We start from the raw sequence: 27771 nt of genomic DNA, 5'->3' as shown, positions 1-27771 counted from the left end.
TACAGAAGTAACAAGCCCTAAACAAATTGGATGGTTGCATTATTATATTTTGCATCTCATATATTATTGGGAATGAACATAGAATTAGCTATAAGGAGAATACAGTGGAATTGGTTGAAAAGACACCCCTCCCCAGCATTTTTAAAAAGTGTTTGTTGAGGAAAAAGTTCAAACAAACTGAACAATTAAAGAAACATGACCGTCACCCTAAAATGGGTTTATTTTGCCCTTAATGTCACATCTTAACCAGCCACCTCAGGTGGCGGAAGTGCAAGAGTTGGTGCTCCGCTTGCTTCACTGCTTCCACCACTAAAAGAACAACCCCTTTCGCTGAATTTTGGCAAGAGGGAGGCATTCCAGCATATGGCATTGCCATGTGCCTTTCTCGCCCCTGGGGCAAAGAAGATGAGTCCCAAGGCTTTGCAGAATGCCACCCTATCACCAAGTTTTGGCGAGAGTTTTGGTGTTTTAGCTGTGGTGGAAGTGGCGGGGCATATGTGTGTGTGTGTGTGTGTGTGTGTGTGTGTGTGTAAATAAACCAAATATCATAAAGACACCACAGTCTCTGCTGTGCCTTACTTCAAAAAGGAAATATGGACCCCAGGTAAGGGCCTGGAACTGTTGGAATCTCGCACCGCTCAGAGATTGGGGTGGCATGCAGCAATATAATATTCATAGCTATACCTCAAACCTTTTAAAGGGATATGTGTATATTTTAATGTGATTCTAGTATTATATTTTAACAAAATTGTATGTTCTGTGTTGAACTGAACAACAACGTATTTGCACCAAGGTTATTTATAAATTCATTCTTCTCTGACCTGGAAATGTACCCACCCCATTCTGCAAAGACCTTGATTTAAAACCTAACCAGGAAATATTTATTTTCTAAATAAGAGAAATATATTTTAAAATGCTTTCTTGTAAAGCTGGCCTTGTAGAGAATTTTGAAAGCTTCAGAATGGATATTACCACTTGTTGCTTATTGCTTGAAATTTACTTGAACGTGTTTTTTTTATCTTCAGTAATAGTGGCCTTGTGCTCACTACGATTGCAAACATCTGTCTAGTTTTTTGTATTTCAGATTGCATGTAGTGGCTCACATGAGATAGGGTGCTCACTGAAGGTGAGGCCTCAAAATAATAATCCCTCCCAAAATTCCATTACACTTTGAAAATGAGTGCTTCAAGGAGAAGGCTAGGGTAGGTCTCTTCTCTCTGACATATAGTTTCTAGATGCACGACTTTTTTGTATGGAGGAGTATTGCAGGCAGATGCCATCTGTAACTGATGATTTGTCAGTTTTTAATTTGACAGTAAGGCCTGGAACTTAATCTCATTTTACCATTATTTACCTCGGACTCTCTTCCTGAAAAAGTTAGTTCAGACTCAGGGATCTGTCCTATGTCTTCTGCTGTGAAGACAGATGAAAGAATTCATTCATCTTATCTGCAATATCCCTTCCTTTCTTCAGTACACCCTTGACTATCTTGTTGTCCAGAGGTTCAACTGCTTCCCTAGCCAGTCTCCTACTGCTAATGCATTTCTGTTTTATGAGTGACTATGAATCTGTCTTGAGCAGTAAGAATATGATTGCCTTGGCATTCAGCAAATGAATGATTCTTCAGTATAAGATGGTGGGGTTAGTTATAGACTAGGAGTAACTTCACCCAGATGGTACAAAGACTCTTTAAAACAATTTATTCCTTTGCCCAGTAAAGGAATTTGCCACAAATAATATTTATATTATACCAGCTTCAATCAGAAAAGCCAATGTAATGTTCTATTTAATAGTACACCTTTAAGGCTAGGAGGCGCTCAAATATCTCCCTTAAGAAATAGAGTTCCAGGACTCTTTTATATTAAAGTTGCTACATTTTGGTATGACTCCCATGAGAGAAAAAAAAGATCATTTACACATCAATTCCCAGGCTGAGTTTATTGAATCCATGCAGAGTGACTAAATATAGTGTTCAAGAGAGCAGTGACTGAGCTATAGCTTAAACCTTCTCACTATAGCTGTGAGATGATTTAAAGTCCAATTTTTCAATCTTGACACTTAATCCATGGGTGTAAATTACTCCAGGGACCAATCAGTGCTCCATTATTTAATATAGAAGCTAAATATGAAGCTGGATTGCTTGCATCCTACAAGCTCTTGTACATTGCTCTTATCAAGTCATACATCACCTGGGGAATTTTGAAAGCAGGCAAAGAGAACGAGCTTGACAATTCGAGCTATTTAAGAAGAGATGTAAGTCCTTTTTTTAGTATATAATTGATGGTACAAATGTTGAATTGTGCTGAACACTGTAAATAAAATAACAAATTTAAGCAACTTTAATGGAATAAAAATACAGAAGGTGCAATTAAGTGAATAAAGCTCTGTTGATGTCCATGGTGTACAGTGGTACCTCGGATTAAGTACTTAATTCGTTCTGGATGTCCGTTCTTAACCTGAAACTGTTCTTAACCTGAAGCTCCACTTTAGCTAATGGGGCCTCCCGCTGCTGCCGCGCCACTGGAACACAATTTCTATTCTCATTCTGAAACAAAGTTCTTAACCCGAGGTACTATTTCTGGGTTAGCGGAGTCTGTAACCTGAAGTGTATGTAACCTGAAGCGTATGTAACCAGAGGTACCACTGTATACATATTTGCCTTTAGCTAGTCAATTCTATCAGCATGTTGAAAGTGGACTTGTTTTGTCTGAGACTTAATACATCTTGGGATTAAGAACAATATTTAATTATTCTGAATCTCCTTACTCCAAATGCATGAAGTCAGTATAGCAGCAACAGACCTGTGTGGGCTTTGTAGGCTTTGGAGTCAACTTCAGAGTGCAGATGGTGGCCCAACTGGGAGGCTCCTGCCTGTCCCATGAGATTCCCCACATTGTCAGTTGAGTGTAACAAAATAAAACCAAAGGGTTGAGGAAATCAGTCATGTATCCTAAAATCTATGAATTGGAATCCCACATATAATGAACAAATAACTGAAGATGTGGCTCCAAAGACTAGAGAAGAGATTGTGAGCAAAAAAATGTAATTCCTTTAAATTTGAAACAAGGTGGTTGGCTTTCTTTTTAAAAAATAATATTTTTTTCCCTCACCTTGTACTGAGGTTACTCTTTTATAGGCAAAATGATCTAATCCACTGAATACTGATGCATGGCAAAGTATAAAGATCAGAACATTCAGATGCAAATGAAAGAGAAGAATGGAGAGTCTGTGAATAGGATTATTGTACAGAACCACTTCCTTGAGGTTTTACTGAAGACTACAGACAATCACACTTCATACAGTAATAAAACAAGCTCCAGTAGGGAGCCACATCGTTCCACTAACATTGTTCAGAATCTATTGTGCTTGTCTCAAGGCACTGGACAAGAAAGGGGGAGAACTAGGCTATCATTTTCCCCAGCAACAAGGCCTAGGAAATTCCCCCACCCCAACTGCTTCTGAAAATATCGCTTGATGGTTAGTACTGTTTTAATGACAAGACTGTCTTTAAAATAAAGAATAAGAAGACTATGAAAAATAAAAAAATAGTGAATAAGAACATTCTGAGAACTATAAAGAATATCCATTATGTTTTCAATCTTCAAACCTTTCTTTTTCTGTTTTTTTTAAATTTAATGTAATGCTTTTTTTTCAGTGTTGAAGAAAGATGACACTCAACTAGAAATATACTAATCCTAACAGACAGGCTAATCTAGCAGCTCGTCAAAAACCAACGTGTTTGTTGCTTAGCTTTTTCTGCTTTAACAAAATGCATTTTGTCAGGATTTGAAGGAGCTAGTATGAGATATCAGAACCTGAGTCTATCTAGTTGAAAGCACAGGCGTTCAAACAGTGATTTAGTGCAGACAGAACACTCCTGATCAGGGGACTGGGAAAATACCTCTCACTAGATTTCTAGAGTTTGAAAGTAGACTATTCAAGTCTACCCCTCCTTTTTTTAAAGTTGTCACTCCATGGTTAGGAGTGAATGATACAAAAGTATCACTGTACCATAAATCAGGGGTGGACTCTTAGGACTTTCAGAAGGCCACAACTACCAGCTACAGCTTCTCTCGCCAGTGGCCTTGCTCCACACCTCTTCCAGTGTTTTGCCTGGCTGGAATGTGTCCATGTACTCTGATAATGTTTTTTGCTTGCCTGCGTGGAGGATAGAGAGTCTACTGTACAAAGGTAAAATTTCCTCTGGCCACATCCAACACGGCTATATGGAACTCTAAAGTTTGCCCCAAAAGGGAATTGAGCTCTTAAACTGAAAAATGAATTTATATGAGGGAGGAGGCAGGGAGGGAGAAACAACACAGAAGCTTGTAGCATGCTGCCAACCTAGTAATTTGTGGAGGGACTGGGAATATTACAGCTGCACCAGGCCACTGAGATGATACATAGACAAGGGGTGTCCCACAGGCACAAGATTTGCCACTTGTCAATCAGACAGCCTCAGCCGTTCCATGGATTACCTGTCCGTCACATCAGCTTTGTTTATCCACTCCACATTCACTACTGGAAAACTTATAAATAGCTATAACTCCCCCACCCTGCTGCCTCTTTTGACAGAAGTGCATGCTGGTGTACTAGTCCCTTCAGAGTAGGGTCTTCTGTGCTGGACATCCTTAAAAAGTTTGTCTGTTTATAAAAAGGCAATGTTTATAACTTTTTAAAAAGGGCACAATTAGATGAAATTTGCAGGCAAGGCTACACCTTCTGTGGGAATGAATTTTGCTGAAATAAAGATTGATTATAGGACCTCTGCATCAACTCATGCTTACACTGTAGAGAGCACTACTTTCCTCATAGAAGCCTCAAATCCCCCCAAAGCCCTTCACCTTGGGTGGGTCATCATTCAAGACTCTTATGGTTCTTTCACACACCCCTAGATAGGCAATCATTTTGCTGGCACAATGAGAGTAACATTCCCCTTACCACTGCTGAGACAATGTAGTTATACCTGACTGCACCTGAGATTAATGCTAGGACATCCATGTGGTTAGCGATTCCTATGTTTTCAAATATTTATAGAGAGGAGAAGGCTATCTTTCATAATCTTACTATTAATAATGTGGGTTTTTTTACATGCACTTTATAAGTACACATTACACAATGAAGCTCTATTTCCATATTGTATTTAGACTATTTCATTTTCATTTAGGATTGTTTAATAAAATGCAAATGTGCAGTGTTTGAAAAAACTGCTTCAAACTCATTAAAGTTAATATATACAGTAGAACACTCTATGTACAGTGATGAAAGTATGTCAGTCTATCTGGGTGAAAAGCTACAGTTTCTCATAGTTTTGACTGGATATATTCTGCTTTTCATTTGTTGCATGGTATTTCCCAGATGCAGATGTCAGTGATGAGAAGCAGGGGGACAAAAGTCATTATCATTTATCATTCCCCAAATGCATGCATAAAATTAGCCTACATTTCAATAAGCGACTAGAGTTTTTAAAATACTCAATGCAGGACTTCAAAATATGATATTTAAGAGTGTGTACTCAGCAGGTTCCTTGTATACAACTCCCAACCTCACACGAAAGTAATTAAGTACATGCAATAAGCAAATGACAGATCAGCTTTTCTTCAGCTATTTCTTATTTGTAGTATGACAAATTCAAGTTTCCACCTTTTTTTCATTACATGTTAAGTAGCTGTTCATAGAAAACCAATGAGAGAAAATAAATGGCACATTTGTATGACCCTATCAAGTACGGCACAGGAAGAATGTTCACCAATGTCTGATCTTTAAAGGTTCATGACTGGAAATAAAAGTCAGGATGTCTTCCAGGATCTGCTTCTGGTCCAACACACCCAGTAAAAACAATAAATAAATTGGTAACAAGCATATCAGCAGTGTGTTGGGCAGCTTGGCTTCATCTAAGAATCATTGTAGATTAGATATGGAAATTAATAATCCTCCTACCAACTCATGCCATTGATTCACCTAGTTCAGTGCTGTCAAAGCAGAAGTTCTCCAGCATTTCTGACAGCAGCGTTTTCCAGATAACAGTGATGAATGTGAGCTCTTTCACAGGTCTCCTGCTCAAAAAGAAAAGGAAAACTTTGGCCCAATGATGTCCTGGTTATTTGTGATGTCTCAAGAGATGTTTGGACGATTGCCTTGTATCAAGTTAGACTATAAGAGCATCTAGCTCAATACTGTCCACTGTGCAAGCAGATCCACACCATACATTTAAAGCACATTCAGTGCACATTTCAAGCACAATTTCCCCCAAAGAAAACTCTAGTTTACCCCTCACAGAGCTACAACTCCCAGCTCCCTTAAACTGCAGTTCCCTTGATTCTTTGTGGGGAAGAGTCATGCTTTACATCTATGCTGTGGCTCTGACCTTTGTGGCGGTACAGTACAGACCCGTGTGTCTGCTTTGTGATCCTTTCAACTAGAGAGACTGAACCTGGGGTATTTGGCAAGCAAAACATGTGCCCTGCTACTGATTACCCCTCTATTCTACACCCAGTTCCTATCTCAAGTCTTCATTCTTGGCATGTGGGGGGCAATGAGGCTTATGGAGCTTTTGTGTGTGGCACACACTTAACTCTCTTCCACTAAAATCAATGGGACTTAACCCATTGTTAGCAGTGCTTAACCTTGGTTGGTTGGAATGTGTCCAGCACAATTTAATTCACTTCCCTTTTTCTGTTCTGTATAATACTCATTCTGTCAAGAACACTTTCATCTATTGTTCCTCCCACTTGTGTTGCCTTTAGCACTTTTGCTCAGAAATTTGCTCAGCAGGTTTCCTGATTTATTCATACGCTAGTCAAGTTAGAATACTTAAATTACTTATACTCAGAAGTAAATTTTGCTGATATCAATGGACCTCACTTACAAGTAAATGTGTTTAGGACTGGAGAGTTGCCTTAATGCAACAATTAATGTATTGGAAACAAAGGTTAATTTTCAGTGCTCCCTTTGTGTTATTGGTTTGGTGGGTTAGATTTTCAAGTAGAGGTGAAGGAAAAGGAAAGGTATACCGGTAACATTTCTCAAGCTACTCTCTCTTTCCTTACACAAGATGCACTGACAGCCATTATTTATTATTTAAATAAAATATGTGTGACTTCAACTATGGAGCTGTCAAACATTCAATAAATTGCTATAACAAATTCATAGGGATAAAACTTTTAATATTTGCTATCGATTCATTTGTTCATTGCTATGAATGTTTTAGTGAGCTGAGAGCATCATTTTTGTTAGTTTTTTTATATAAAGGAAGAGAATAAACGTGTTCATCATTTCTGCCATCCTGTGAAGAAATGAATAACCTACCTAACAATAATTCTGCATTGTCAGATGGGGTATTTGCTATGTACCCTCTAATAGCTCTATATAGAATATTTTAAATTCCCAATAAATAACATTATTTTAAAAATCACTCTCTTCTCAGCAATAGAATATTTTAAGTTTTTTCAGTATGATTAAAATATTGGGTTGTTTAGTCATGGACAGAGTTCACCCTTTCATAAAGCAGCTTAGTATGTGGTAAATTGAGAATAAGAGTTTTTATATTTAAATCTGTGGGTTCTAAACATGTGGACTTCTAAAAATGAAAGAAGTGTACGAGAAGCAGCACTGCTAGTGTCTTAGATATAGGAGCAAAACCCCTTTCAGTGAGATTTTGAGGGGGCTTTGATCTTGGTTGGAGGGGACCAATTCTGAGAGGAGAGGTAGAGATCTCAATTGTCCCAACTCCATTACCTCTTTCTCTTTGTGGGGGAGGGAAGATAGCTCCCTAGTTTCCATCCTTTTCTTCCCATTTCTGGTCCAGTCTCATCCTTTACGAGCCCATTCTCTCTCTGATGGTTATCAGAAGACACACCAACCCAAACCCTGCAATAATCATCTGAGGCCTTTCTTTGGGTGCCTCCTCCATAAGAGTTCCAGAGGGTGGCAGCAAAAGAAGTGGCCTTTTCTGTATTGGCTCCCCACTTGTGGAATGTTCTCCCAGAGGCAGCTTGCCTGGCATTTTCATTACATATCTTTAGGCACCAGGTGAAAATGTTTCTCTTCAACCAGGCATTGGGTTGATTAACATTCTATGGCAAGCATGGGCAAACTCTGGCCCTCCAGATGTTTTGGAACTACTATTCCCATCATCCCTAGCTAACAGGACCAGTGGTCAGGGATGATGGGAATGGTAGTCTTAAAACATCTGGAGGGTGGGAGTTTGCCTATGCCTGTTCTATGGCCTTTTAAATGTTTCTGTGGGAGGGGGTTATTGGTTTGTGTTGCTTTATTATGTATTCTGAATTTTCATTTTGTATTTTTATATTGTGAACCACTCTGTGATTTTCAGTTTAAGAGCAGAATAGAGATGTAATAAACAAACAGCAACAACAAGAGTAATAATTTACCCTGGTGTGATGGCCTGGGATTCCGATTCAGAGGCTGAACCAGAGGAATCCCAGCCTGCACAGGAGTCCCCGCCTCCAGGGCCGGCTGAACTGGGGCAAGGCCTAGATTCTGAGGAGCCTGCACCTGTGTCAGATCCTCAGGAGCAGGCACCAGGTGAAACCCTTCTGGCCCCAGAGGTGCTTGAGGACTCAGTGGCTACAGGTGAGCCTCCTCCGGGGCCCAGTAACCCTTCGGCCTCTCCTGAACTACAGAGGCTTAGGGCAGAGAGGCGAAGGGAACTGGTTGCTCCCAGGAGGAGTGCTCGCCTTAAGGCCAGAGGAGGCGGGGCTCCTGGGGGCCGGGACTGCCCCTGGCCTTAGAAGAAGATAAAGGTCAGTCAGCCCGGTCCCAGGTTGTGGGAGCAACGTCGTTGTTGGCTTCAGACCTTCCAGTGTTCCTGTTCCCTGCTCGGCCTCCTGTTCCTGACCTTCCAGCGTTCCTGTTCCCTGCCCAGCCTCCTGCTTCTGATCTTCCAGCGCTCCTGTTCCCGCCCGGCTCCCAGCTTCTGACCTTCCAGCGTTCCTGTTCCCTGCCCAGCCTTCTGCTTCTGACCTCCCAGCGTTCCTGTTCCCCGCCCGGCTCCCTGTTTCGGACCTCGCCTCTCATCTCGTGAACTCTGACTACGATCACGGTACCTTTCCCCCGGGACCAGCACACCTGGGCTTTGACCATTCAGGTATTTTGTTTTGTGGAACCCATCACTTTTGTTTAATGTCCACCATTTCACACACCCCCCTTCCGGTTTGGACCTGAATATATTGTTGTAACCTACCTTGGGACCTTATGGGGAAGGTTAATAGTTGGGCACTACTCTTCCTGTCAGGCTAGCAAGCAAGAGACAACCCTTCCATGTGTGCTTGCTCCATGGGTTGGCATGCTCCCTGGCCTCCTGGGGTAGCCCCCTGCAGAGGCAGCTGTTATGGAGCCAAATTTAGTACTAACACAGTAGCTGCCTAGGAGCAGGCTAGGCCCAGTAGCCCCAGACATCACCCAATGGAAAGGATGTTTAACAACAAGAGTGAGACCAAACCCTTAGCTTCCCTACCACCATTGGGTCAACACTGTCACATGGGCAGGACCACTTAACTGTCATTCACATAATGTCATTATGACATCAGTTAACAATTTCACACTGTCTCTTCTTGGCACTAATCAGCTGATGGGTGCATGATATCCCCTTTGAAAGTACGCCATCAGTGCCAAACAGTTGTGAACACCAGTTCGAGCTCCTTAGAAAAACAGCAGAATAAAAAGTGTAATAATGAAGGTTATGTAGCTGAAAGCAGAGAAAGTCTTGTTTTAATTGATTTTATGTAAGATGCTCTGGGAATTTTTACGCTCAAGTGTGAGTGCAAATCCTCTAAATAAATGAATAATAAGATGAAAGCTAATGAGATGATACCTTTACCTGTACACTAACTTTTAAAATGCTGGAAGTAAGATATTTCAGCTCAGATATTGTCAGGTCAGGTTTAGATGTTCAAAGCAAAATTTTAATATAAACTATATGATTTACATGTTCAGTTTGATGTTAACTCTTCTGAGTTTAATGAGAAAGAGTTGATCAGGGAAGGAACCATGCTGCTTGTATTACAAATATAGACTGGCTTTGTTTACAGGAATCAATCCACAACTTTCCAGAAGGATGGCGCTGGGAAACAATGAAAAACGATAAGATGTTTTAAAAGCCCTTCTTACTGGAAACAGTTCAGTTTTCCTTAGCCTCCTAGCTCTAACTTTTCCCCATATATTCTACTCCATTTTAATGTCCTGATTGTCTTGTCCGCCTCTGAGTTTCAGTTTCTTTTGCATGTTAACAAGTACAACCTGTTTAATGTCATCATCTTTCTTGTGCTTTAGGAATTTTTTCTGGGTGACTGCCTACAGTGGGCTGCCAGAGTTAGTCCTTGATCAATGAAGTGTCCTCAACTCAAGCCTTCGTTCCTCTATTACATTGTGTCAGCCAGAGGCTTAAACACATTGAAGCTTCTGCTATGTTATTTTTCTTCATTCAGTGTATCATCCCCAGAGAGCACCAGGGAATAAATAGATTTTGTGCCCAGGTGTTATGTCTGTATTGTGTACGTATCAAGCTGCTGCCATGCACCCAGCCACTGGAAGATTGTAAAGGAGAAGCTTACAGGGGGCAATGCAGGGCATGCCTTCCTAACACCATTTTAACTGGCAGGAAAGTCCATTTGGAATATTCATGTCTCAGATAACACATATTTTTTGCCTGTTTAGATATTATATAAATTTATAAATAGTATGTTTTACTATACGAATCACTCAAGAGAATGCTTTCATGTAAATTAATTGATAAAGCATATCAACATAGCTGTCAACCTTCCTTTATTTGGCGGGAAACTCCCTTATTCCAGCGCCATTTCCCGCTGCTATCCTGGATTGTTGATATCCTGTAAATTTCCCGGATTTCAAAGGAAGCAGCTCCTCTCTTTCCCTGCCAGCCAGGGAGGCTCTTCAACTGTGTTGCTCGGCTGCATTGCTCACCAATAAAGAGTCTGAGAACGACTGGGGGGGTGGAGCTTGCATGCCTTGTGCCAATCAAATCGGCCTCATTGCCTGGGGACTCACCTTTGCTTCAGCGCTTCCCAGCGGAGAGGTGACCGTGTAGTTTTCCTTGCTGCTGTATCCCTTTGCCGGGTTGCTGCGCTGTGGGAACCACTGCTCGAGGCTTCGTTTGACTGCTGGCTGGGCTTTCTGCCTTTGGGCCTTTGGCTCGGAGGGGCTCTACTCTCTCTCTCTCTCTCTCTCTCTCTCTCTCTCTCTCTCTCTCTGTGGGTGTGTGTGTGTGTGTGTGTGTGTGTGTGAGAGAGAGAGAGAGAGAGAGAGAGAGAGAAAGTGAATGTGTCACTTAAGCCGATAGTAGGAATGCTGTAGCTTCACACACTTACCTTCACACAATGTGTAATTAACTTGGGGAATTTTTTTACTGCAGGATGTGGTGAGGCCAGTACTTTAGATTTACAAGGGGATCTGAGAGATGAATGGGAGATACGGTTTGTCAGTATTAATGGACAGCTAAATAGAAACTTAACCCCAAAAGTTAGGACCAAGATTCAAATCCTGACTGGGTAACTTTGCTCACTAGTAACATAGAACCATGAGGACGAGATGGTTGGACAGTTGGCTGCTGATCCCTTATTTTCAACGATGCTGATCCCTTATTTTCAAATCTGAAAGTTGACAGCTATGCATATCAAATCTGTTTTGACAATCGCCCTATTGCAATATAGTGGTACCTCGGTTTATGAACAGTCTTGTTTATGAACTATTTGGTTCACGAACTCTGCAAAACCCGAAGTAGTGTTCCAGTTTGTGAACTTCACCTTGGTCTCAAATGGAAGCTGAAAAGTGGAAGGGCACTGGCAGTGGGAGGCCTCATTAGGGAAAGCGCTCCTCGGTTTAAGAATGGTTTTGGTTTAAGAACGGACTTCAGGAATGGATTAAGTTTGTAAACCGAGGTACCATCTGTACTAGTAGAATACATGAGTGGGAACAAGTGTGCAATGTGCCTACAGAAGCAGAGAAGACCTCCTACTGCAATTAATCACTCTCCAACTAGTAGAAGGGTGTGGTGGGATGCACACACACACACACACACACACACACACACAGAGAGAGAGAGAGAGAGAGAGAGAGAGAGCTACCACGTGCATCCCTCCTCTCCCTTCTTGCATGTTTATTTAGTAAGGCCCATTTTAAACCGCCATGGCTTCCCCCGAAGAATTCTGGTAAGTGTAGTTTGTTAAGGGTGCTGAGTGTTGCTAGGAGGCCCCTGTTCCTTCCACAGAGGTATAGTTCCCAGAGTTCCCTGGGAAGAGGGATGGACTGTTAGACCATTCTGTGAATTGTAGCTCTGTGAGGCCTGAGGTGGAGGACAAGATGGCACCCCCTCCATTCCATGTGTGGAAGTTGACTGGACTGGCAGTTGTATACTGACGATAGGATGGTGTCCTCCACAACACCCAAGTCTGACAACACACAGCTGTGTCCTCCAAGGAAATTGTACAGGCAAAGGCTCAGGAGGAAGTGTTAAAGGGGCTCTGCTGTTCCCCTGCAGCTGCTGCCTGAGGCAATCACTTCACTCTGCCTAATAGTAGAGCCAGCCTTCATCATTTTGGTAGTGAGTAGACAACATATATTTTAAAATCGAAGAAAAAGAAACCCACAAAACTTACAAATTGCTTCAACATCCCCCCCCAAAAAAAACAATGCTGAAATGCTGACCTCCAAATTTACTGATTCTAAGTAGGAGAGCATTTTTTTGTATGTGGGAGCGAGGCATTTTGTATGTGGAGGGAGCTCAACTTTATAGGGCACAAAGCTTTTCACTGACAGAAATTTACAATCTGAATGGAAGGTGAACTTTTGCTTTCCCCATGATTTCAGGTTCAAGGGACACAGGTACATTTCATCAGCAGCTTCCTTAGGATTGTAAAATATAATTTGCTATTATGGTTCAATCTATGGGCAAAGGCTATCTGATATTGTAATTGCACTGGCTTGTAAAATATCAAAAGTATCAAATTAAAAAATATGCCAATAGGATTGAGGACAGTGATAAGTGTTTTTGGGAGCTATGAGGGCACTGTTGGGAGAGACTGCAACTACAGCTGAAGCATCAAGTAATGGATATTGATCTTGATACCTTTGTTAAAAGGGAAATTGATTGCTGTGTTATGGACTTCTTATAGTGTCTTGAGGTGCTGCAAGAAATCAACAACACGAGAATTCTGACAATAATGTTCATTTTTAGGTAACAAGCCTATATTTCTAAAAAAATATATGTCTGTAATGTATATTTATAGGAAGCTTATATTGAACAGGCAGCAAAATGACTGGCATATCAATGAACAATTATCTAATTTTAGAAGAGTTTGCCTACATGCTTTCGAGCACCAAGACTTCAAAATCACAGTAAAATCATCAAAGACCCAGGAGAGTTTCCATTGCATAATCTGATAGTTTTACTTTTTATGTGAAAGGAATTGGTTGTTCCCTTACTCAGCACTGATCATTGTGATGGCACAGTCCCACAAGTTTTAATGGAATTGTAGAGGTGCAAATGCTATTGAATCCTCTCCTTAGTTTCAAGTTGTTTCCAAATTACTTGTTTTTTCAGTATTCATCTTGATTTGTTTACACAAAGTTTGTGGGGAGGTTATAAATTGTTGGTCTCTCACTGAGTATTCATTCTAATTTGTTTGTGGGAAAGTGGTATGGCATCACATGAAACAATGCTCATTTCACATTTTCTACTGCATTTCCCTATCGCTTTCTTTGCCACAAAAATTATTTTTTCGGGGGGGGGGGGGGGACGGGACATGGATTTGTTTCACAAGAGCACCAAATCCACCTCAGTCACATGGCTCAAATTTTTAAACCTGTCACAAAATGGTCACAGTCTGGAAGTGTCCTCCTGAGTCTTGCTAAAGTGCAAGTGAAAAACACCAATTCACTGATTAGCTCTAGCAACACTGAAAAGGGCCCATTACTCCCAGAGAGGTGTGTAGCTGTACGAAATGTTGTTTCTTAATTTCCAGGAATGGTTATGCTAAAATCCTGATAAATAAAATCAAAGTAGAAGAAGAGTTGTGTCTTTAGAAAATAGATACTGTAATATATGTTAATAGGGCACTGCCAACCTAGCAGTTCGAAAGCACCTCCGGGTGCAAGTAGATAAATAGGGACCGCTTACCAGCGGGAAGGTAAACGGCGTTTCCGTGTGCGACTCTGGCTCGCCAGAGCAGCAATGTCACGCTGGCCACGTGACCCGGAAGTGTCTCCGGACAGCGCTGGCCCCTGGCCTCTTAAGTGAGATGGGCGCACAACCCCAGAGTCTGTCAAGACTGGCCCGTACGGGCAGGGGTACCTTTACCTTTACCTACAGTAATGTAGTTTAATGCATGCCATCAGCAAAATAAATCTCATCTCTAGGCTATAATCTTGAACATGGTAAGACATATAACGGCACTCTGGATTGCAGCTTTGTTATTCTCATTATATTTTATATCTTCAAATCTTAATTGTTTATGAAATGACAACAGGTTTTATATATTTTTTTCCTCTTGTCATTTTTCCATTTCAGCATGAAAGCATAAGAAAGAAGAAGTTTGTATAGTACACATGGGGCTGATGGTGTTTGCCTTGCTGGAAGGTAGGAAGATGTTACCAGGTAGCAACAGCCATCCCAAAGGATGTAGGAGAGCCAATTATGCCTATATCCCATTTTTCCTGCACTAGTTGAACCACAGGCATGGGGGCACATAACTGGCAGCTATATATATTCTTCAAATCTCTCTCTCTTTCTCTCTTTCTGTCTCCTTGCTGTATAGCAATGAAGTTCCCTCAGGCTTTGCGGTGTCAGCTCCTGGGCCCTCAACTTCTTCTGGCAGCTGACTAAGGGACACTGAAAGTAACCATGAAGGACTGGCAGGAAGAGAAAGAGAAGAGAGTGATCATTTGTACAGCATATGCCATTTATTGAAGCAGCTACAGTTGAAGTCTCCCCTGAGCACCACTTGTAGTATCAGCTGAAGGGTCTCTCTCCCTTTTCAGGGTCTGGATTGCAAGTGAACGGTGCAAGAATATTTGAGTGCTCTCTCAGCAGAGGAGAATCGGTCAAATACCAATGCCTTCAGTCTGTTTACTGCCTTGCCAGCACCTGCTTAAGCAGTCCTGATAATGCTGTTCTTTTTCTTCTCTGGGAGTCAAGGATGGGCATTCTTTAAATTACAGCACCTTGTGGATGAGCCCGAAGATCATGATACCATGATGAAAGAAATCCTCATGATATATTAGGAGATGAAAAATATCTTTCAATTCCCTTTTCACACAAGTAATCAGGTATTTCCCAAGGAGCCTTGCAGTAGCTCAAAAGCCTTGATAGATGCTGTCAGCTTTAATTAGCTGCATTCTGATCCTTTACCCAAAGAGGTCAGTGACAAAATTGCCATTCATTGATGTTTACGTTGGCAGTGAGACTCCTGCAGTGATACCTACAAAATATGTCTGTAAGTTCATGGCTGTGAATGATGCTCCTGTCTCCCCCTGCACATCCTTCAAGAATAAAATTATATAGGAAACCTGTACAATTAATATTAGTGTTAAAGTGTTATTTTAAAGAAAGGCTTCATGTATGATTGCACATTTTTTTCATTGCTTGCAATAAATTTGCTTGATAAAGCCATTCCTTACAGATTCTTGATTACTGGTTTAACAGAACAGTTACTTTCTTTTACTTTGTGTTATTACTGAATCATTGTTTCTGTGCTTTCATTCTGAAGCTGTATACCAGGGTGGGGAACCTCTAGCCCTCCACATTACTGGACTAGAATTCCCACCATCCCCTATGAATGGCCTTGTGGCAGGGATGATGATGATGATATTTATACCCCACCGATCAGGCTGGGTTTCTCCAGCCACTCTGGGCGGCTTCCAACAAAATTTTAAAATACAATAGTCCTTCAGATATTAAAAGCTTCCCTAAACAGGGCTGCATTCAGATGTCTTCTAAAAGACTGTTAGTTGCTTTTTCCTTTGACATCTGGTGGGAGGGTATTCCACAGGGCGGGTGCCACTACTGAGAAGGCCCTCTGCCTGGTTCCCTGTAACTTCACTTCTTGCAGTGAGGGAACCGCCAGAAGGGCCTTGGCGCTTGACCTCAGTGTCCGGGCAGAACGATGGGGGTGGAGACGCTCCTTCAGGGATGGAACCTGGGACCTTCTGCATGTAAAAATGTTCTTTCACTGAGCTATGGCCTTCCCCTTCATATGGACCAGCTGTCAGAGAAATGAATTGTTATTAAGGATATGAGGACATAAGAAGAGCCTGCTGGATCAGGTCAGTGGCCAGTCAAACGGGGATTCAAACCGCCAACCTTCTGATTGGCAAGTCCTAGGCTCTGTGGTTTAACCCACAGCACCACCTGTGTCCCATGTTTATATGTATATGCTGATACATTTAAAATGTTGAGAAGTGTACCACTACATGTGGCAAAATACATGTGGTGGATTGTTAAGTTCTGATCCGCACATCAGTCTGAGAAGATCAGCTCATTGTACATAGGAATCACAACTCTTGAATTTCTCAAACATGCATATCTTTGGACACATCAGGTACTCACTCAAAGCCTGAGGGGTCATGCATTTGCAGAAGTTTTGAGTACACCTCTCCATCCAGATACAGACACTGGCTCTCAGAGATGGTTCTAAAATTCTTCTTGTCCCGGTTTTGAAGTTCTGAGTATCCTAGTTTTATTCCTGAAGTGGAGTTGATACATTAGGAATACTACCCCAAACCATATAAAAGATCTAAGCCAGAATTATATTAATAGTCTAACCTTCTCCAACTAGGAGTGTACATAAGACCCTTGAGTCTCACATCCCTTCCAAGAATTGTATCCTTTAGGGCCAGTGTGCTAAATTCAAGGGTGATGAATCAATTTCAAAGAACATTCCCCAGCCATCACAGAAGTGGATTTTACTAGCTGTCTATTCCAGATATTTGATCATGCCTCATTATCTGAAACTACTTGTTCTATGTCTTTCCCCATATTCCCTTTAATGAAGAGAGTTTGTTGTTTTATCATTCAATAAAGATTAAATCTTTGAAACTAATCCTTTTGTACTGTGTCTGTATTCTAAAAGTAAGTACTCAAAACTAGTTAAGTCTCTGTGTACACATCCCTTTAGTGATGTTTTAGTAACGAAATGATGTGCTTGGTGAAGATTGAGCTAATTGATGTGTAGTCCTTGTAATTTATTGACTAATTTCTCTATAGATAGGATTTAGACATGTTTTTGAGGGAGAACTCAGCTGGTAGAACTGACTTGGGATTTCACCACATCACCTCAGAACTGCATCTATACAGTTCTCTCACAGAACATTGGAATGATCTAGCATAGTTATAAGAGATCTGCAGGAGTTTCTTGTGTTTGGGGATCTGACCATGTTCTGCAATATTAGAAAAGCATTCATTTTACTGTCTTGCACTAGTCTCCTGGTGTTAATCTGAAATTGGCCACCCTACAATCCCCCCCCCCTTGTTTTTAGCTGTGCCCTCTGGACAAACACAGAACAAGTCTGCTTAAAAATGGAAAACAGGGAAATGAGAATGCCTGTGAGCTCCTTGCAGCTTATAGCATCCTGAGGGACAGCAGGGCTGGCTGGCTGGCAGAAACCCTGAACAGTAGCACCTGTGCAAGGATGGGAGGAGACAGAACCTCCAACAAAATGTTGCAGACTATTTGTAGAAATAGAGGGTTGCATCCATTGCTGCACAAGCTGTGTTCCACTTACACAGCAGAACTCCCCTTGGAAGGGCTGCTCTGGTTGCACAACAGAACCTCCCCATCATCTCCTCTTCCAGCACCCACACCAACCCCCCCAATGTTCCAGAGAGTCCCCCAGCCTTCTGAACCAGATTTTGTGGGTGCATGGGTGTGTGGGAATTAGACTCTCATTCCCATTTGCAGAGTACAGTTGTACCTTGGATCCTGAAAGCCTTGCGAGTTGAACATTATTGGCTCCCAAATGCCGCAAACCTGGAAGTAAGTGTTCCGGTTTGTGTTCTTTGGAACCCAAAAATCCGACTTGGCTTCTGCGGCTTCCAATTGGCTGCAGGAGCTTCCTGCAGCCAATCGGAAGCCGCACCTTGGTTTCCGAACGTTTTGGAAGTTGAATGGACTTCTGGAATGGATTCCGTTCGACTTCTGAGGTACAACTGTATGTGGAATCAGCCTTTAATTAGTTCTCCCCCCAAAAAAACCCCCCACACCTGCGCAAGACACTCTCTGTTAAAGTTTAAGTAACATATAACTTTTACTTAGTGTATTTGTGCTTGCAGATTAAAATATACAATGCAGGTGGATGTTTCTTAAGTTGCTAAAACATCTTACATAGATTTGTATCGAAGGCTGACTAACATTTACAGACTGACTGACATTGAGGCAGCAGCACAACACAACATACCTGTTGCTCTGTTGAAACTGGCCTACTAACTGCCATAACTGTACCAACTGAAATAACTGCCACAGAGTGTATGACATTCTAGAGTTCTACAGCTCTTCAATTAACCCTTTAATATGTGTTTTGGATGCCAACATCCCTCATGGGGTGGCTGCAGGAAAGAGAAGAGAAGGAGGTTCTGTGGGAAAAGCAAAAATCTGTTGCATGAGTGAAACTGCAGCATTGCATACGATCCAGAATGTAGATGTATAGTGTGAGACAGGGCCACAAATTCCATAATTTTGAAGCAACTCCTCCCTTCCCTGCCCCCAAACTTTCTATGTTTGAAGAAAGAGATCCACCTGCAAATAACATGCAGAAAAAAATGCAATTGGTATGACCATTGTAGGTTTCCTGGCTAACATTATAAATTGTGAATTCAGATGGGAGAGAGGAAGACAATATGGCATTTTGACAGTGGCCTGTTGTAATGTTACATATTATTTACTTGTTAGATAAACAACATTTTTTTTACCAAATAATAATGAGATATAAGTGGCATTCCCAACTCTAAACTGATGGCAACAACAACAATACAAAAGCTTAAGGTACTAGAAGTACAATCCTGCTTATAAAATCAAAATGACAAGTTTGGGATACTGCAATGGGAATACTACGCTATTGGAACACTGTGCTGCCTCCCCCCCCCCCATGGTGGATGTTCAGTTTCTGTGCATAGTGTTCAGTTTGTGCAAAGTTATCTCTTTTGTGTTCTCTTTTGTGTGCCTATAGTTCTAAAGACATAAGGATGAAACTTTAGGTTGCACATCTTGATATATTTTATTTGAAGGAGGAGCTAAAGACATGTGGTTGCCTGAGGCAAAGGGCAAGAGGATGCCCTCCCTTATTCCACATACAGAAGCAAACTAGATTGACAGTTGAATTTTGCTTTGATGCTGCCAAGAGGATGATGCCATGCACTGCACATATGGACAGAGGGCTTTTTTAGGAGGTGCACTGGATGGTAGGCTGCTTGGCACCCACAGCTCTGTTCTCCAACACCTCTCCATCACATGTCCAGTGTGGTGTAGTGGTTAAGAGCGGTAGTCTCGTAATCTGGGGAACCGGGTTCGCGTCTCCGCTCCTCCACATGCAGCTGCTGGGTGACCTTGGGCCAGTCAGAATTCTTTGAAGTCTCTCAGCCCCACTCACCTCACAGAGTGTTTGTTGTGGGGAAGGAAGGGAAAGAGAATGTTAGCCGCTTTGAGACTCCTTAAAGGGAGTGAAAGGTGGGATATCAAATCCAAACTCTTCTTCTTCTTCTTCTTATCCTCACCAAAGCATCTGCATTCTGAGGCAACTGCCTCCCTGCCTAATGCTAGGGCTGACTCTGTTTATCTGTGTTATCTTGGTAGGGCTTTTACCTATGACTGGCTGTGGGACTGGAGGGCTAAGAAGTGGAAAATCTATGTTCTAGGGCTGCCCACTGACTTTATTGGGAATGTTTTATGCTATGTCTTCTGTTACCACAACATAACACCAACTCAAAGGAGAGAAAATGAGTCCTGGGAGATCATAGGCCTTTGCGGTATACCCCACTCCACACCCTTTTGCTAACAGTGTAGCATTTGTCGTAGCTTCCTCTAGTGTAAGGATACTGCTATCTGTAAATATGAGTGTTCAAATTACCATCAAATGAGTACTATTATAACTTTACAAAATGTTTATAGAACATTCTGGCTATATAACTTTTCTATTTTGAATCTGTAAGTGGGGTTCATTAAATGTCTCCTTGTACACCCATGTTTGTGTTTAAAATGAAATTGGTTTGGGATCCTGATCTAGATCAGGAACATTGAGTAGATGGAGGGGTTTTTACCGGTAATTCCCCTGCACTGTGGTCCTGACTAAGATTCTCCACTAACTGACACCAAAAGTGGCTGGGGCAAATAGTCCCTCTAAAGGGGTATTTTCATCATGACAATGGGACCAGGAGAAACTATCCAGATTGTAGCCCCACCCCCTAGCTGCTTTTCATTCAAAAACCACATACACACAAATGCAAAGACATATTTAAGATACTCTTTAGTTTGGCTCACAGAGGATGGAACAGATATCTAAGGATTAGGTTGCTGAGATATGTCCATTAAAATCATATTTGCAAGGTTCACTTGGAACGTAATAAAGATTTTAGGAAATTTACAGAATTTTTATTCCAGTTTAGTAGGCAGTGACTATCATGAAAGTACTCACACAATTTCTTTACCCTAGAATATTGAAATGTTAAGCTATTAGGGGAAATGAGCATAGGAGTTACGCACCCATAATAACTCATAATTGCATGGTACAATAATTTTCATTGACCATAAATAGAAAATGTAATTTTGGAAGTAGGAAGCTATTTTTACTAAGATAGCTATTTACATTTCAAGTGTTTGAATATACGTGGGTGGGTTGTTTCCTGCATTAACACTCTTCTCTGTGCCAATTGAAAAATGTCAACCCAGAACTATTTCAGATTTTGCTAACTGCGTTTCCTGGCAGCCTTCATGCCATGTTAAATTCTGCTTTAGAGAGTCGCCTGAACTTCAAGAACAGCTGTGTGTGTGTGTGTTTTTATGTGTGTGAGCATCTGAAGAGTTGCAGTGGAAAGGCAGGACAGTGGCATCCCATCCAATATGATTAGCCAATCCGTTTTAGTTGGGAAATATCACTTAAGTCTGCATAATACCACTAATGCTTATGGGATAAACACTGTAAATGCAACCCTTGAAAGGAACTGCTGGATAATTCTTTTTCTCTCTTTGTTATAGTGATGACAGGATCAGGACATGAGGATACTGGTAGCACTCAGGCAAGTATCTCCAGCAGGTAGAAGTGCTGTTATGCATGACACCAATCCATCCAGCTACCAGTACACCCAACAGTTTATTGTTGGTATTTGATGGCTAACTTTATCCCGTCATGTATTCTAATCTACGTATAAGCAGTGATAAGTAATATAACTTTGATGCTGTCATATAAAGATTTTCCTAGAAACCCTAGTGTAATGACTTTGGGTGTTTGACTCCACCATTCACCTAGAGCCCTATGGCATGCCATTCTGGCATAGATTCTCTTTCTGAAAACCCACCTGATCTTGGCTGCTAGGTGAATTGGTGAGGTTAGGAAAGACCACTGAGAGTTGCACGTGTTAAGTCTGTATGTTTAAAGTGGCTTAAAGCACTGTAGCCCTAGCACAATGCATCCACCCCAAAAACAACAGACTTTTTTTGATTTGTTAAGTGACGGGGGAATGGATTGAAAAATGTGATATTAATGCATGATTAATGCAGAGATGTGTAAACAGCCTGCAAGCAAATCAGGTTGGATGCAGGATGAATATTCATTGTCATATAGCCACCCCATAAAAAACTAAAAATGAATGCTAAGTAAAGGCTGGGCGTGATCTAACCGTCGTGTCAGCTCTGTGCCAGCCAATCAGGAGCAATGCTTGATGAGCAGGTTGTCTGGAAAAACCCTGATTGTTAGTGCCATTCCCATGACTGTTGCCCATTCCTCCCAGGGATGTAGTAAGGGGGCCATGCACTCTTGAGGCCCCTTAAGGATATTTCTCTCTGTACAAGGAGGCAAGGAGAGTCCAGCTCCACTGTTTCACTTCTAATCCTGGAAGAAAAACCAACACTTCTTAATGTATCACATACATTTACAGATATTCCTTCCTTCCTTCCCTCACGTCTCACTCTAGTCAGGCTCTGTCAGACACCAAACAATTCTATGAGGCCAAATGATAGAGGACCACTAATCCAGATTTCAGCATTTGGGCCAGCACAAGTGTTTGTATCAGTAGATATGAAACTACTGAGCTGGAAGCATTTTTGTGATGCTGTCAAAGAAGTCTATTGGCTAAAAGCCACTGTGGTTATTTTTACAGCTCCTCTCAAGGTCTGTGACTGACAGGAGAAAAATCATCTTGTCTCAGACAAAAATGGTACTTTTGAGGCTGTTTTTATAGAGCTAGCTTGAATGCGGTGCTGTACCATAGTGACACAATTTGTCTCCAAAGAATTTATTTAAAAAGAAGAAGATGAAGAAGAGGTAAGCTGAAGCAATTAAACATAGAGAGGGAAAAATGAATGTTAGCTCAATTTACCATTAAGAATTTTAGAACCAGTAAGGGAGCTTACTGGCAAACAGGGGCTGGTTTGCCTCTCAGTGTTAATTTTTGGAGGTTCACGCCCAGCCTCAGTAATGAAATTTCTTGCTGGGAGGTGGGGCCAGCCCCATTTATAAATAGGGGGTGGAGCTGACAATAGCCAGACAGTCGGCTCTGGAGATTCACCCTCCCTACCCTCCGTTTGTTTGATGTTTCTTGTTTGCAGGTTAACTTTTTCTTCCTGTTTAACGGGCGCTGCTACAGTCTTTGACTGGTTGCTATTGAAGGACCGGGAAGAAATTTTCCTGCATTGGCAGGTTTTGTCTTCCCCGTAGCATTTCGTCACAACTTTGGCGGTTATGGCCTTGGGTGGAATCCTTTAGTCTTTTCTTCCCTATATGGGTGTGTGTGTGTGAAGTGGTGACTCACCCCCCTGCGGCAGTGATTCCAGGGTCCCCCTCTTAAAGGGGTTATATATATATGGGTGTCACTGGCCATACACTGAAAGGTTGTCAGTGAACTACCCTGCGTGCAGGGACATAGGCTTGGCTGCCTGCTACACATCTCGCAGATCACCCCCATATCCCATTTACCCTGATGAGCCCAAGTTCCCCCCGACTGGGGGGCTGGGCCAAGCCAAGGTCTTCCTACATTTGGAAGTTTAATAAAGTTGTGGCATAATTTTAATTCCATATAACATTTTCAGAGTCTTTACTCCTTCCTTATGATCCCTGGGGGCTGGGGCTGTCACCGCCTGGTCATGCAATAATTATTATTTATACCCTGTCCATCTGGGTGAGTTTCCCCAGCCACTCCCCTCATCACAATTTAGAGATGGAAGATACAATACTTCTTTCACCTGGCATCCAGAAGCCACAAGGAAATGATTTCATTTTATTTGTACCACACTTTTTAGCTAAGATCCACTCCCAAAGCAGTTTACAATAAAATTCCAGTACCTGAGCTAGTTACTGCTACTGCAACTTAATTAGCCTGGATTTCAAAGTCTCAGCAGGGATTAAAGTGCAGGGCTATAGCTCAGTTGGTAGACTGTGGTGCTGATAATGCCAAGGTCGCAGGTTCAATCCCCATAAGGGACAGCTGCATATTTCTGCCTCAATTTCCAGTTCAGTGTTCCAGTTTTAATTCAGCTGCAAGGACTCCTGTAGATGCAACTTTGCCTCATTGTCACATGTTCTGTACCCCTGTTTTTCATGGTTCTCCTTCCAAGTAGAACCCCTGCTTGATTTAGTACCTGTCAACTAAATGAAATTGTCTTTCAATGAGATTTCAATGTGCTCAATTAGAGAAAAGTACTTTTTTGCACATGGGACGCAGGTGGCGCTGTGGGTTAAAGCCTCAGCGCCTAGGACTTGCCGATCGAAAGGTCGGCGGTTCGAATCCCTGCGGCGGGGTGTGCTCCCGCTGCTCGGTCCCAGCGCCTGCCAACCTAGCAGTTCGAAAGCACCTCCGGGTGCAAGTAGATAAATAGGGACCGCTTACCAGCGGGAAGGTAAACGGCGTTTCCGTGTGCGGCTCTGGCTCTGGCCAGAGCAGCGATGTCACGCTGGCCACGTGACCCGGAAGTGTCTCCGGACAGCGCTGGCCCCTGGCCTCTTAAGTGAGATGGGCGCACAACCCCAGAGTCTGTCAAGACTGGCCCGTACGGGCAGGGGTACCTTTACCTTTACCTTTACTTTTTTGCACAACTGTTGCCAAGAAATTGTGGATGTAACGGATAGAAGTTTTCCTGCCTAATCTTCTGAAGCTGATGAAAGGTAGGAGCAAAGGACAAACTAGAGGGGGTGCCACTCACACAATTAGCAATTGGATAAACAGCCTTTAAAGTAGACTGTAGGCATTGGAAAGCAATTGGGACTGGGACCCTCATGTCTGAGTTAGGGGACCTTTTACACTTTGAGTTAGTGTGGTGTAGTGGGTAAGAGCGGTAGACTCGTAATCTGGTGAACCGGGTTCGCATCTCCGCTCCTCCACATGCAGCTGCTGGGTGACCTTGGGCTACTCACACTTCTCTGAAGTCTCTCAGCCTCACTCACCTCACAGAGTGTTTGTTGTGGGGAAGGAAGGGAAAGGAGATTGTTAGCCGCTTTGAGACTCCTTAGGGTAGTGATAAAGCAGGATATCAAATCCAAACTCTTCTTTTTCTTCTTTGTCACCTGCTGTAGCCACAGTCAGTGGTCAGCTCCTGAGTTTTGTATTGGGAGGAAAAATCCCATTTGCTTCTATGGGAGCTTCTTTGTATTGTAAGGAGTGGAAGCCTTGATGTGGATTAGAACTGTAGCACCAAGCAAAGTATTAAAGCCCCCTCACCAAATGCCAGAGTCCTGATCCCCCCCCCATGGTAAAAAAGAAGGAAAAAAACTATTCATGTAATTGTGAATTGTGGTGTTATGTGTAGTTTGGCCCTAAGCCTTGATGCTGCTCTGTCAATGTCTGATGAAAGAATCATAGAATCATAGAATCATAGAGTTGGAATGATTAGGAATATTGATGTTTTCCCTCCAAATCTTCATTTGAGGGGAAACAGAAGCTTTATATATATATACACATACATACATACATACTTTTTTTTTTTTTTAAAAAAAGATGCATATTCTAAATAGAGGGTCTCCCCCAATCAATTTGTAATAGTTTGTGTCATTCAAGTGATCCACTTTCCTTTTAGGCCATAGCCCTATTATCTCAAGCCCATCATCGTGTGTTAGATCTATTGCAGTAATCCACATTTGTTCTCGGAAGAATCTCTAATCAGAATCCCTATTCTTCTCTCTTTCTAAAAATCATTTTTATCTGGCAGCAGGGGGAACAGGAAGTGGCACATTCCCATTTTGCCTCAGGTAGTGAAATGGGACAGGCCATCCAGGCTGTGAGAGTGATGGAAACGAACAGCACAGTGTATGCACATTTGTGACATGTGGGCCCACAGGGCTGCATCTTTTACCGTATTTTTTGCACCATAACACTCACTTTTTTCCTCCTAGAAAGTAAGGGGAAATGTCTGTGTGTGTTATGGAGGAAATGCCTATGGGTGGCATGCCTACAGATTTTCCTCCTCTAAAAACTACGTGCGTGTTATGGTTGGGTGCGTGTTATAGAGCGAAAAATATGGTAATTACTTAGCTACATCCTTGCCTCTGATGATGATCTTTACATATGAGCAGGTTCTGGTGGAGGTAGGTCAGGCATAGGCAAACTCGGCCCTCCAGATGTTTTGGGACTACAACTCCCATCATCCCTAGCTAACAGGACCAGTGGTCAGGGATGATGGGAGTTGTAGTCCCAAAACATCTGGAGGGCCGAGTTTGTCCATGCCTGAGGTAGGTGATCCTTGCTTTGGATTGTGCTGTTTTAAAACGTACATTTTTTAAAAAAATGAATAAACACTGTACTATGTCTAGCTTGCCTTTTTATAGTTACTACTTGATAGATAGGAGAACGTAAACACATAGGCCAATTGGATTTAGAAGCTTTGTGTTCAGTTAGGTTCTGTCCTTCCTTTCAGTTCTTTATTGGGTGTTATTTAAGACAGGGATTTTGAATGTGGGGGACATAGTCTCATTTTAAAATACAATACTGCTTTATTGTAAAATACCCTAATCAGGTTTATACCTAACATCTTGTTAGTCACTGCCGGCTCTATAAAACAAGGCACCATGTCCCCTTAGCTGCCGTGTCTACATTTACAATTCATGAAGCATCCAGCATGACACTTCAGATTTATATACCTATAAACATTTAGGTTTCAGAGTAAATGAAGGACTGTATATTAACATCTCTACTCGTTTCTTATTCCAGTATTTCAGACTAACTGGAAGCATGTTGGGAAGCAGATACAAGAGACCAGAAACTCGCATTGCACAAATCAGAAAGAAATCAACCTGGTCATAAAGCTAAGTGGCTCTCACCTAGATCTGAAAAATGAACTTCAAGATATAAAGGCTGGAAACAGGAGAAGTGTAATGTCATTAGAAGGGAGTGAATGGGATAGGCCAGCTTTTATTTTTGAGCTCCAAAATATAAACAATGTTGAGTATCATTGTCTAAACAAAAGTGTTTTCAGCAGGTGCCAAAAAGAGTGCAGTGATAACACCTGCCTGATTTCAATAGGCAGAGAGTTCCAAAGTTTAGGTGCTGCCACATTAAAAAACTGAGTTGGCATAAAGCTAAACTGATGGTCAGAAGTAGCGGCATCAGCACAATTGGCAGTAAACATCATGTGCATCTCAAGGAGGCAAGAAGCGATGACAACAGTAAAAAACCAGCCTACCCTAATGCAGATCACCCCATTGTGGGACTTCATCTCTTTTTTCCTTTGCCCTCCCGGCAAGGCATTGCCAGTCGTCCTTGCCCTTTCCTTTCCTTTCCTTTCCTTTGCCGTCTCCCTCTGTTGTTTCTGTGGCTGTCAATATTTAGATTGCAAACTCCATGGGGCAGGGAGCTGTCTTTTTTTGTAATGCTTGTGTTGTTGTACAATGGTGACATTGTATAAATAATTAATGCTGCCAATAACTCTCTCCAAATAGTGTCTGCGTGCATATGGTTAAAACAAGGAGCATTGGGTAACCTTCAGGAAGAAGATATACAGCTGGCTTGTGTTGCAATACAACAGTTGACCCAGCACAGCAGCAGCTTGTTTTCTGACTGTAATAAACTGAACACCGAGCTAGATTTGCTTTTAATCCCTGCAAAATGTAAAATGGATCGGCCTGTTTCTAATGCTAATCAGGTCTTTGTGCCCCGCTTGTGGGTTTCCCTAAAGCATCTGCTTGCCCGGTGTTGCAAATAGGTTGTGGACTCTTGGTCTGATCCAGTAAGTTTCTTTTTATGTTCTTATACAGAGCCATGCTTTATACAGTACACATTTTTTAAAAGAAAAATATACAATATGAAATCATTATCATAATCATTTTAGAACCAAGCTGTTAGATTAAACTCTTTGAAATTGGTGCTCGCTGTCCTGGATTATTGTCTCTCTAATGCATTGCGGTAGCAAGTTTTAAAACAATACGAATCTGAGAGCAACAAAGCTTTCTGTATGAGGTCCGCAAATATTTACAATTCAATGAAAATGCAGATTGCTGTGTGACTTTGTAACACATGCAGAAATGTCGCTTAAATATATTCAGATGTGAACACTAACAATATAGTTTGCATTTTGGTAGGGGGTCTAAAGGTGTTCATTTAAAGCA

The 27771-nt window shown here is 41.9% G+C and overlaps 2 long non-coding RNA genes across 2 annotated transcripts; one reads left to right on the top strand and one right to left on the bottom strand.

Moving 5' to 3' along the window:
* Positions 1 to 9504: 9504 nt before the first annotated feature.
* Positions 9505 to 18002, bottom strand: LOC307215537. Its single transcript, XR_013838556.1, has 5 exons — positions 17947 to 18002; positions 16583 to 16718; positions 14724 to 14886; positions 11029 to 11197; positions 9505 to 9662 (listed from the first exon to the last, which is right to left on the bottom strand). It is a non-coding gene; the product is annotated as an uncharacterized lncRNA (long non-coding RNA).
* An 883-nt stretch (positions 18003 to 18885) lies between these two features.
* On the top strand, positions 18886 to 25025 carry LOC307215531. The gene is made up of 3 exons (XR_013838541.1): positions 18886 to 19013; positions 21228 to 22503; positions 24748 to 25025. It is a non-coding gene; the product is annotated as an uncharacterized lncRNA (long non-coding RNA).
* The last annotated feature ends 2746 nt before the right edge of the window (positions 25026 to 27771 follow it).

Source organism: Podarcis cretensis (genome assembly GCF_951804945.1).
Source record: "Podarcis cretensis genome assembly, chromosome: 4".
NCBI classification, from domain to species: domain Eukaryota; kingdom Metazoa; phylum Chordata; class Lepidosauria; order Squamata; family Lacertidae; genus Podarcis; species Podarcis cretensis.
This window is presented reverse-complemented; position numbering and strand designations above follow the sequence as displayed.